This window comes from Arachis hypogaea, chromosome 12 (genome assembly GCF_003086295.3).
Source record: "Arachis hypogaea cultivar Tifrunner chromosome 12, arahy.Tifrunner.gnm2.J5K5, whole genome shotgun sequence".
NCBI classification, from domain to species: Eukaryota; Viridiplantae; Streptophyta; class Magnoliopsida; order Fabales; family Fabaceae; genus Arachis; species Arachis hypogaea.
This window is the reverse complement of record NC_092047.1, coordinates 65,130,166-65,139,817: the sequence shown is the minus strand read 5'-3', so window position 1 is coordinate 65,139,817 and position 9,652 is coordinate 65,130,166.

Sequence of the window (9,652 nt, the reverse complement as noted above, 5' to 3'; positions counted from 1 at the left end):
AATGGTGGGAGAAATAGGTTTGGCAATAGCAAGCCTTTTCCATCATCTTCTGAGCAACAGACAGAGAATTCTAAGCAGAGCCACTCTGACTTAGCAACCATAGTCTCTGATTTATCTAAGACCACTCTCAGTTTCATGACTGAAACAAGGTCATCCATCAGAAATTTGGAGACACAAGTGGGTCAACTAAGTAAAAGAGTGACTGAAACTCCTCCTAGTATTCTCCCAAGCAATACAGAAGAGAATCCAAAAAGAGAGTGCAAGGCCATAAACACGTCCAACATGGCCGAACCTGTAGAGGAGGGAAAGACAGTGATTTCCACTGGCCATTAAGAAGTTCCCCAATGAGGAACCAAAGGAATCTAAGGCTCATATAGAGACCATAGAGATTCTACTGAACTTACTGTTGCTATTCATGAGCTCTGATGAGTATTCTTCCTCTGAAGAGGATGAAGATATTATTGAAGAGCAAGTTGCTCAATATCTAGGAGCAATCATGAAGCTGAATGCCAAGTTATTTGGTAATAAGACTTGGGAGGATGAACCTCCATTGCTCATTAATGAACTGAATGCTTTGGTTCAACAGAAATTACCTCAGAAGAAACCGAATCCCGGAAAGTTCTTAATACCTTGCATCATAGGCACCATGACCTTTAAGAAGGCTCTGTGTGACCTTGGTTCAAGTATAAACCTCATGCCACTCTCTGTAATGGAGAAACTAGGGATCTTTGAGGTACAAGCTGCAAGAATCTCACTAGAGATGGCAAAAAATTCAAGAAAACAGGCTTATGGACTCGTAGAGGATGTCTTAGTAAAGGTTGAAGGCTTTTACATCCCTGCTGATTTCATAATCCTAGACACTGGAAAGGATGAAGATGAATCCATAATCCTTGGAAGACTGATACACCCATATTTTATGACATATATTGTGCTCAATTCAAGAGATTTATTCAATCCTTCACACACTTATTCATGTAAATTGCATGGTTTTACTTTCCCTTCCTTATTATGTGATATATGTAAAATACATGTTTCCTATGCTTTGAAATTATTTATTTTAATTACCCTTTATTACCATTCGATGCCGTGACTTGTGTGTTGAGAAGTTTCAGATCCTTTAAGGTAGGAATGAGTTAAAGGATTGAAAGGAAACATACAAAAATAGAAGGAAAGCACAAAATGGAGTTTTTGAAGAAACTGGCAGCGATGCGAACGCATGGACGACGCGGCCGCATGCCCAGCGCGAAAAGGCAACGATGCGAATGCATGACTGACGCGGACGTGCGCCTTAAGCAGAACACAGATGACGCGGATGCATGACCGAAGCGAACGCGTCACAAGGAAAACTCCAGATGACGCGACCGCGTGATCCACGCGGACGCGTGACAGACGCAACGCACCAGAAACTGCAGAAAATGCTCCCAGCGATTTTTGAAGCCTTTTTGGCCCAGATCCAAGTCCAGAAAGCACAGATTAGAGGTTATAAAGTGGGGGAATGCATCCATTCAGAGGGAAGTCTTCAATTATTCACTTTTTATGGTTTAGATGTAGTTTTTAGAGAGAGAGGTTCTCTCCTCTCTCTTATGTTTTAGGATTAGGATTTCTTATTATTTCAAGTTAAGTATTCCAACTCTTTATCAGGTTCAATATTCCCTTTTATTATTTTCTCAATTTAATTTATGAATTCTTCCATGTTACATATGATTCTCTTAATTAATGTTATTTGAGGTATTTCAGTTTATGATTGCTTTCTTTTATATTTATGTTACTATTGCTTCCAATCTGAAGACATTTTTATTCGAGTAAGTTTATTTTTCTCCTTTTGGCTTTGGTTAAGTAAATGGTAACTCTTGAGTTATTAAACTCATCGCGATTGATAATTGTTATTTTTGCTAATGGAATCGAATTCCAATAACTCTAGTCTCTCCTTAGGAATCGACTAGGACCTGAGGATCAAATTGATTAGTCCACTTGACTTTCCTTTGTTTAGTAAAGGTTAACTAAGTGGGATTAAACTCAATTATCATCACCATTGATAAGGATAACTAGGATAGGACTTCCGAATTGTCATACCTTACCAAGAGTTTATTTTATAGTTATTTATTTATTTTATTTGTCATTTAATTTACTTGTTCCTTACTTTTAAAACCCCCAATTTACAAAACTCATAACCAATAATAAGAACATACTTCCCTACAATTCCTTGAGAAGACGACCCGAGGTTTAAATACTTCGGTTATCAATTTCAAAGGGGTTTGTTACTTGTGACAACCAAAATGTTTGTAAGAAAGGTTGATTGCTTGGTTTAGAACTATACTTGCAACGAGAATTTATTGTGAATTCTAAACCGTCAATCATCCGTTCTTCAAAGACCCTTTCTAGCCACAGCAAGAGCTATGATTGATGTGGACAGAGGAGAGTTAGTCCTTCAATTGAATAAGGACCACATTGTGTTTAAGGCTCAAGGATCTTCTTCTGTAACCATGGAGAGGAAGCATGAAAAGCTTTTCTCAATACAGAGTCAAACAGAGCCCCCATACTCAACTTCTATGTTTGGTGTTAGGAGGCCATCATCAAGCTCTGAGTCTCTGTGAAGCTCTCTAAGAGCTCACTGTCAAGCTATTGACATTAAAGAAGCACTTGTTGGGAGGCAACCCAACGTGATTTAATTATATTCATTTATATTCCATTGTTATTTTAGGTTTTCTTTAGGTAGATGATCATGTGAAGTCATAAAAATAGTTGTAGAATTAAAGTAAAATGAAAAATAGCATAAAAAACAGAACACCCTGGAGAACAGGCTCACTGGCGTTTAAACGCCAGTAAGGATAGCAGAATGGGCGTTTAACGCCCAGCCTGGTAGCATTCTGGGCGTTAAATGCCAGAATGGGCTGCACTCTGGGCGTTTAACGCCAGAAAATGCTGTCTGGCGTCTGGCTGACATTAAACGCCAGAGATGGGTAGCAGACTGGCGTTAAATGCCAAGAAAGGTAGCAGAGATGGCGTTTAACGCCAGGAAAGGTAGCAGAGCTGGCATTTAACGCCAGAATTGGCACACTGAGGGCGTTTGAACGCCAGAATGGTGTAGGGAGCAGAATTCCTTGACATCTCAGGATCTATGGACACCTTTCCATAACACTCTTCCCCAAATACCTTTGACCAATCCCATCAATAACTCTTCCCCAAATACCTTTCACCTATCAAATCTTACCCTCTTCTCCATAATCTCTTTACCACTCACATCCATCCATCATAAAACCACACCTACCTCTCTTCCCTCCCAAACCCACCCCTTCATGACCGAATTCCCTCTTTCTCCTACCCTATAAATAACCCTCCTCACTACCTTCAATTTCCCACATCATACACACTACTCCCCCTCTTGGCCGAACCACACACCCCCCTCCATCTCCTCCATTTCTTCTTCTTCTACTCGTTTCTCTTCTTCTTTTTGCTTGAGGACCAGCAAACATTTTAAGTTTGGTGTGGAAAAAGCTCTGCTTTTCTATTTTTCCATAACCACTAATGGCTCTTAAGACCAGAGAAACCTCTAGAAAGAGGAAAGGGAAGGCAATTGCTTCCACCTCCGAGTCATGGGAGATGGAGAGATTCATCTCAAAGGTCCATCAAGACCACTTCTATGAAGTTGTGGCCAAGAAAAAGGTGATCCCCAAGGTCCCCTTCAAGCTCAAAAAGAGTGAATATCCAGAGATCCGACATGAGATTCAAAGAAGAGGTTGGAAAACTCTCACCAACCCCATTCAACAAGTCGGAATCTTAATGGTTCAAGAGTTCTATGCTAATGCATGGATCACTAAGAACCATGATCAAAGTATGAACCCGAACCCAAAGAATTGGCTGACAATGGTTCGAGGAAATTACTTGGATTTCAGTCCGGAAAATGTAAGGTTGGCATTCAACTTGCCAATGATGCAAGGAGATCCTCACCCTTTCACTAGAAGGGTCAACTTTGATCAAAGGTTGGACCAAGTCCTTAGGGAAATTTGTGTGGAAGGTGCTCAATGGAAGAGAGACTCAAGAGGCAAGCCGGTTCAACTAAGAAGGCTTGACCTCAAACCTGTGGCTACAGGATAGTTGGAGTTGATCCAACACTCTATCATTCCTACTAGCAACCGGTCTGAAGTTACAATAGACCGGGCTATCATGATTCATAGTATCATGAATAGAGAGGAAGTAGAAGTTCATGAAATCATATCCCTAGAACTCTACAAGGTGGCAGACAAGCCCTCTACTTTGGCAAGGTTAGCCTTTCCTCATCTCATCTGTATCCTATGCAATTCAGCTGGAATTGCCATAGAGGGATACATCCTCATCGAAGGAGACAAGCCCATCACTAAGAAAAGGATGGAGCAAACAAGAGAGCCCACTCATGGACCTCAACAAGAGCATGAGGAAATTCCTAATCAAGAAATCCCTGAGATGCCTCAAAGGATGCACTTTCCTCCACAAAACTATTAGGGACAAATCAACACCTCCTTAGGAGAATTAAGTTCTAACATAGAGCAACTAAGGATGGAGCACCAAGAGCACTCCATCATCCTCCATGAAATTAGAGAGGACCAAAAGGCCATGAGAGAGGAGCAACAAAGGCAAGGAAGAGACATAGAGGAGCTCAAGCACTCCATAAGATCTTCAAGAGGAAGAATTAGCCGCCATCACTAAGGTGGACCCGTTCTTTAATTTTCTTGTTCTTATTTTTTTGTTTTTTGAAATTTATACTTTATGTTTATTCTATGTTTGTGTCTTTAATACATGATCATTAGTATTTAAGTATCTATGTCTTAAAGCTATGAATGTCCTATGAATCCATCACCTTTCTTAAAATGAAAAATGTTTTTAATTGCAAAAGAACAAGAGGTACATGGATTTCGAATTTTATCTTGAAATTAGTTCAATTATATTGATGTGGTGGCAATACTTTTTGTTTTCTGAATGAATTCTTGAATAGTGCATATTTTTGAATTTGTTGTTTATGAATATTAAAATTGTTGGCTCTTGAAAGAATAATGAAAAAGGAGAAATGTTATTGATAATCTGAAAAATCATAAAATTGATTCTTGAAGCAAGAAAAAACAGTGAAAAGCAAGGCTTGTGAAAAAAAATGGCAAAAAAAATAAAAAAAGAAAGAAAAAGAAAAAGCAAGCAGAAAAAGCCAATAACCATGTGCTTGTGGCGTGAAGGTGTCAAGTGACAAGCTTGAGACTGAGCGGTTAAAGTTGTGGTCCAAAGCAAAAAAATAAAAGAGTGTGCTTAAGATCTCTGGGCACCTCTAACTGGGGACTCTAGCAAAGCTGAGTCACAATCTGAAAAGGTTCACCCAGTTATGTGTCTGTGGCATTTATGTATCTGGTGGTAATATTGGAAAACAAAATGCTTAGGCCCACGGCCAAGACTCATAAAGTAGCTGTGTTCAAGAATCAACATGCTGAACTAAGAGAATCAATAACACTATCTGAATTCTGAGTTCCTATGGAAGCCAATCATTCTGAACTTCAAAGGATAAAGTGAGATGCCAAAACTGTTCAGAGGCAAAAAGGCTACTAGTCCCGCTCATCTAATTGGAGCTAAGTTCATTGATAAGTTTGGAATTTATTGTATTTTCTCTTCTTTTTATCCTATTTTGTTTTTAGTTGCTTGGGGACAAGCAACAATTTAAGTTTGGTGTTGTGATGAGCGGATAATTTATACCTTTTTGGGCATTATTTTTACATAGTTTTTAGTATGTTTTAGTTACTTTTTATTATATTTTTATTGGTTTTTATTCAAAAATCACATTTTTAGACTTTACTATGAGTCTGTGTATTTTTCTGTGATTTCAGGTATTTTCTGGCTGAAATTGAGGGACCTAAGCAAAAATCTGATTCATTGGCTAAAAAATGACTGCAGATGCTGTTGGATTCTAACCCTGCTGCACTCGATATGGATTTTCTAGAGCTACAGAAGCCCAATTGGCGCGATCTCAGTGGCTTTGGAAAGTAGACATCCTAGGCTTTTCAGAAATATATAATAGTCTATACTTTGCTCGAGATTTGAGGGCCCAAACAGGCGGCCAATACCAGCCTAAAACTTTCTGGCGTAAAATGCCCAAACTGGCACCAGAATTGGAGTTAAACGCCCAAACTGTCACCCAAGCTGGCGTTTAACTCCAAGAATAGCCTATGCACGTGTAAAGCTCAATGCTCAGCCCAAGCACACACCAAGTGGGCCCCGGAAGTGGATTTCTGCACTATCTGCTCTTAGTTACTCATTTTCTGTAAACCTTAGTAACTAGTTTAGTATAAAAACTACTTTTAGAGATTTATTTTACATCTTTGGACGATCTTTTGATCGAGATAATTATCTTTTCATGTTTGGAGGCTGGCTTCACGGCCATGCCTAGACCTCTTTCACTTATGTATTTTCTACGGTGGAGTTTCTACACCCCATAGATTAAGGTGTGGAGCTCTGCTGTTCTTCATGAATTAATGCAAGTACTATTGTTTTTCTTTCAATTCACACCTACTTCTTCTCCAAGATATAATCTTGTACTTAATTCAGTTAAGTCAGAATGAAGGGGTGACCCGTGACAATCACCCAATCTTCGTTACTGGCTTAGCCAAGATCCGCGTGTCTGACAACCACAAAGCGGTCTACATGATGTTCAACGTAGTTATTGGACGATAGCTGGAGTATATTCTCTTGGATATCTAATACACGGACCGAGTCCGTGAGATTAATATCTTTGTGGTATAGGCTAGAATTATTGGCAGCATTCCTAGGATCCAAAAAGTCTAAACCTTGTCTGTGGTATTCCGAGTAGGATCCGGGAAGGGATGACTGTAAAGAGCTTCAAACCTGCGAATGTTGGGCGCAAGTGATAGTGTGCAAAAGGATCAATGGATCCTATTCTAACGCTAGCGGGAACCGACAGATGGTTAGCCATGCGGTAGCTGTACCTGGTATTTTTCATCCAAGACGAGAAATCTGACAATTGATTAGCCGCGTAGAAACTGTAGAGGACTATTTTCACTGAGAGGATCCTACAGCTTGCCAACGAAGGAAGTAACGCATGGTTGGAAGAAGGCAATAGGAAAGCAGAGGTTCAGAAGCAACAAAGCATCTCCATACGCTTATCTGAAATTCCCACCAATGAATTACATAAGTAACTTTATCTTATTTTATGTTTTATTTATATTTTAATTATCAAATCCTCATAACCAATTGAATCAGCCTGATTGAGATTTACAAGGATGGCCATAGCTTTCTTCAAGCCGACAATCTCCGTGGGATCGACCTTACTCACGTAAGGTTTATTACTTGGACGACCCAGTGCACTTGCTGGTTAGTTGTGTGAGGATGTGAAAAGTGTGAATCACGATTTCCGTGCACCAAGTAGACTTCCAACTTGACCTGGGAGTTGATTAATAGGAGACCCTTGAGTTCGAATACTCGAGTGTTAATTTGTAATTGGAAGTTGTTAGCTGACTCTCTAGTCACTTACTCTAATCTTTCCCTAGGAGAGGATTAGGACTTGTGAATCAGAGTTAGTTAGTTACTTGACTTTCCTTTATTAGGTAAAGGATAACTAAGTAGAATAACAACCTCTTACTATTATACTTGAGGAATTTCAACAAGGATAGAAATTCTGATTAATCTTCTCCTAGTCAAGGCTTTCTCTTTCAAATATATAAAACCTCTTGTTAATTTTTATTGCTTTAATTAATAATCATTTTATTTTTCCGTTCTCCAACTCTAAAATTTCTCAGAAAATTTCTGACCAATAAATTGTACTCTTTTGTCAACTCGTTGGGAGACGACCTGGGAATTCTTCTCCCAGTAATTTATTCTTAAATTGTGACAACTCTTTTTAAATTGATAAGCGGAATTTTCTTCGGTTAAGAACTGTACTTACAATGCTATTCTTATTATAAATTCTTAATCGGCAATTTTCCACCCGTCAATTTTTGGCACCGTTGCCTTGGAGTTGCAACAGTGTGCTAAATTATTGGTTGGTGTAAATATTTTTATATTTGCATCTTTGTATTTTTTATTTTATTTTTAGTTTAATTTTTTTCTTAATATATTTTATTTTATTAACATGAGCTGTATGTTTCTTTCATTGAATGACGCGTTCACTACCTGATCCGAGCTTAGCCACGTTTGATCCTGAAATCGAAAGAACTATTTTACGTATTAGGCGAGCTCGGCGTCGGTTAGCCTCTGAGGGTGGTGAAGTGGTTACTACCAATTCACCGGTCTTATCTGAGGGCAAATCTGAAGCGCCATTTGAGGAAGAAATAGGAAGGATTACTCTCCAGGAAGCAGGAGCTCCAGACTTTATACTGCAACCGTATCAACAGCGTCATCCAAATCTGGCTGCAGATTTTGAACTGAAGACTACGCTAATAAATCTACTGCCTAAGTTTCATGGCCTACCTGCTCAAGATCCTATCAAGCACCTCAGAGATTTCCAGACAGCTTGCTCAACTACTAGGCATCATGGTGCAGATGAGACTACTATTTGGTTATATGCCTTCTCGTTTTCTCTTGAGGGAAAGGCAAGGGAGTGGTTCTACACTCAACCTGAAGAAGTTTTTCCTATGGGATCCACTCAGATGGGAATTCCTGGACAAGTAATGATGCTAGGGCATTTTGGTCAGTTTCACTGACCTTTTCTTTATGGTTTTAGGGTAGTTTCATGCACTTTCTTAGGAAATAAGCAAGTTTTGGGTAAATAATCATTTATATCTTGATGGATCAAGAGGCAACGTTATTGGCAAAGGTAAACGCCAATAACGCTCGTGATAGATCAAGAGGCAACGTTAGTGGTCACATTAGTGCCACTAACGTTGAAGTTAACGTAACTCATCTTGGGCTAGGAACGTTAGTGAAAAAGGTGATTGTCACTAACGTTCTCGAACCCACATTTTCACTTAAAGTTAACGCCACTAACATCCTAGCCAAAGTCCATGCCTACTTCACACTTTCTCTACAAGTAAAGCTGAGCCCACTGAAGATTCCAAACTGCTTCAACTCAAGATCCAAAGGCCCATATCCAAGACTTGAAGAGCCAACTGGTAGATCAGAATAGTAGTATATATAGGGGTAGTTTTGAACTAGAGAGGAGCTTTTTGGATTGAGAGGACTGCTCTCTGTATAATTTTACTTTCTCTGCAACTTCTAGTTTTACTTCAGAATGTACTCTCCATCTTTGCTTTCCATTCCCAGATCCATGAACAACTAAACCCCTTTCATTGGGTTAGGGAACTCTGTTGTAATTTGATGGATCAATAATAGCTTTCATTATTCATCTTCTTTCTTTTCTCTTGATTTTACTTGAAAGCTTTCAATCTTCATCCAATTGGATAGTTGTCTTGGAAAAGAAACTATTCATACTTGGATCTCTTCTGAACCTTGGAAGAGGAATGAAGAGATCATGCTAGAAATGCTTTCTCATGTTGGACCAAATTGGGGTTTGGGCGGATATGGTGACATATAATTCTCCCAATACTTTGATTTGGAAATACATGTGGTATAATCAGTGACCGTACCTCATCTCTTCTCATGAGCAATTAGACCAAGGAATTGGCTATTGATCAAGATTTGAGAGATTGAGTTACCAAGGAATTGGAATTCAATCACTTAAGATTGC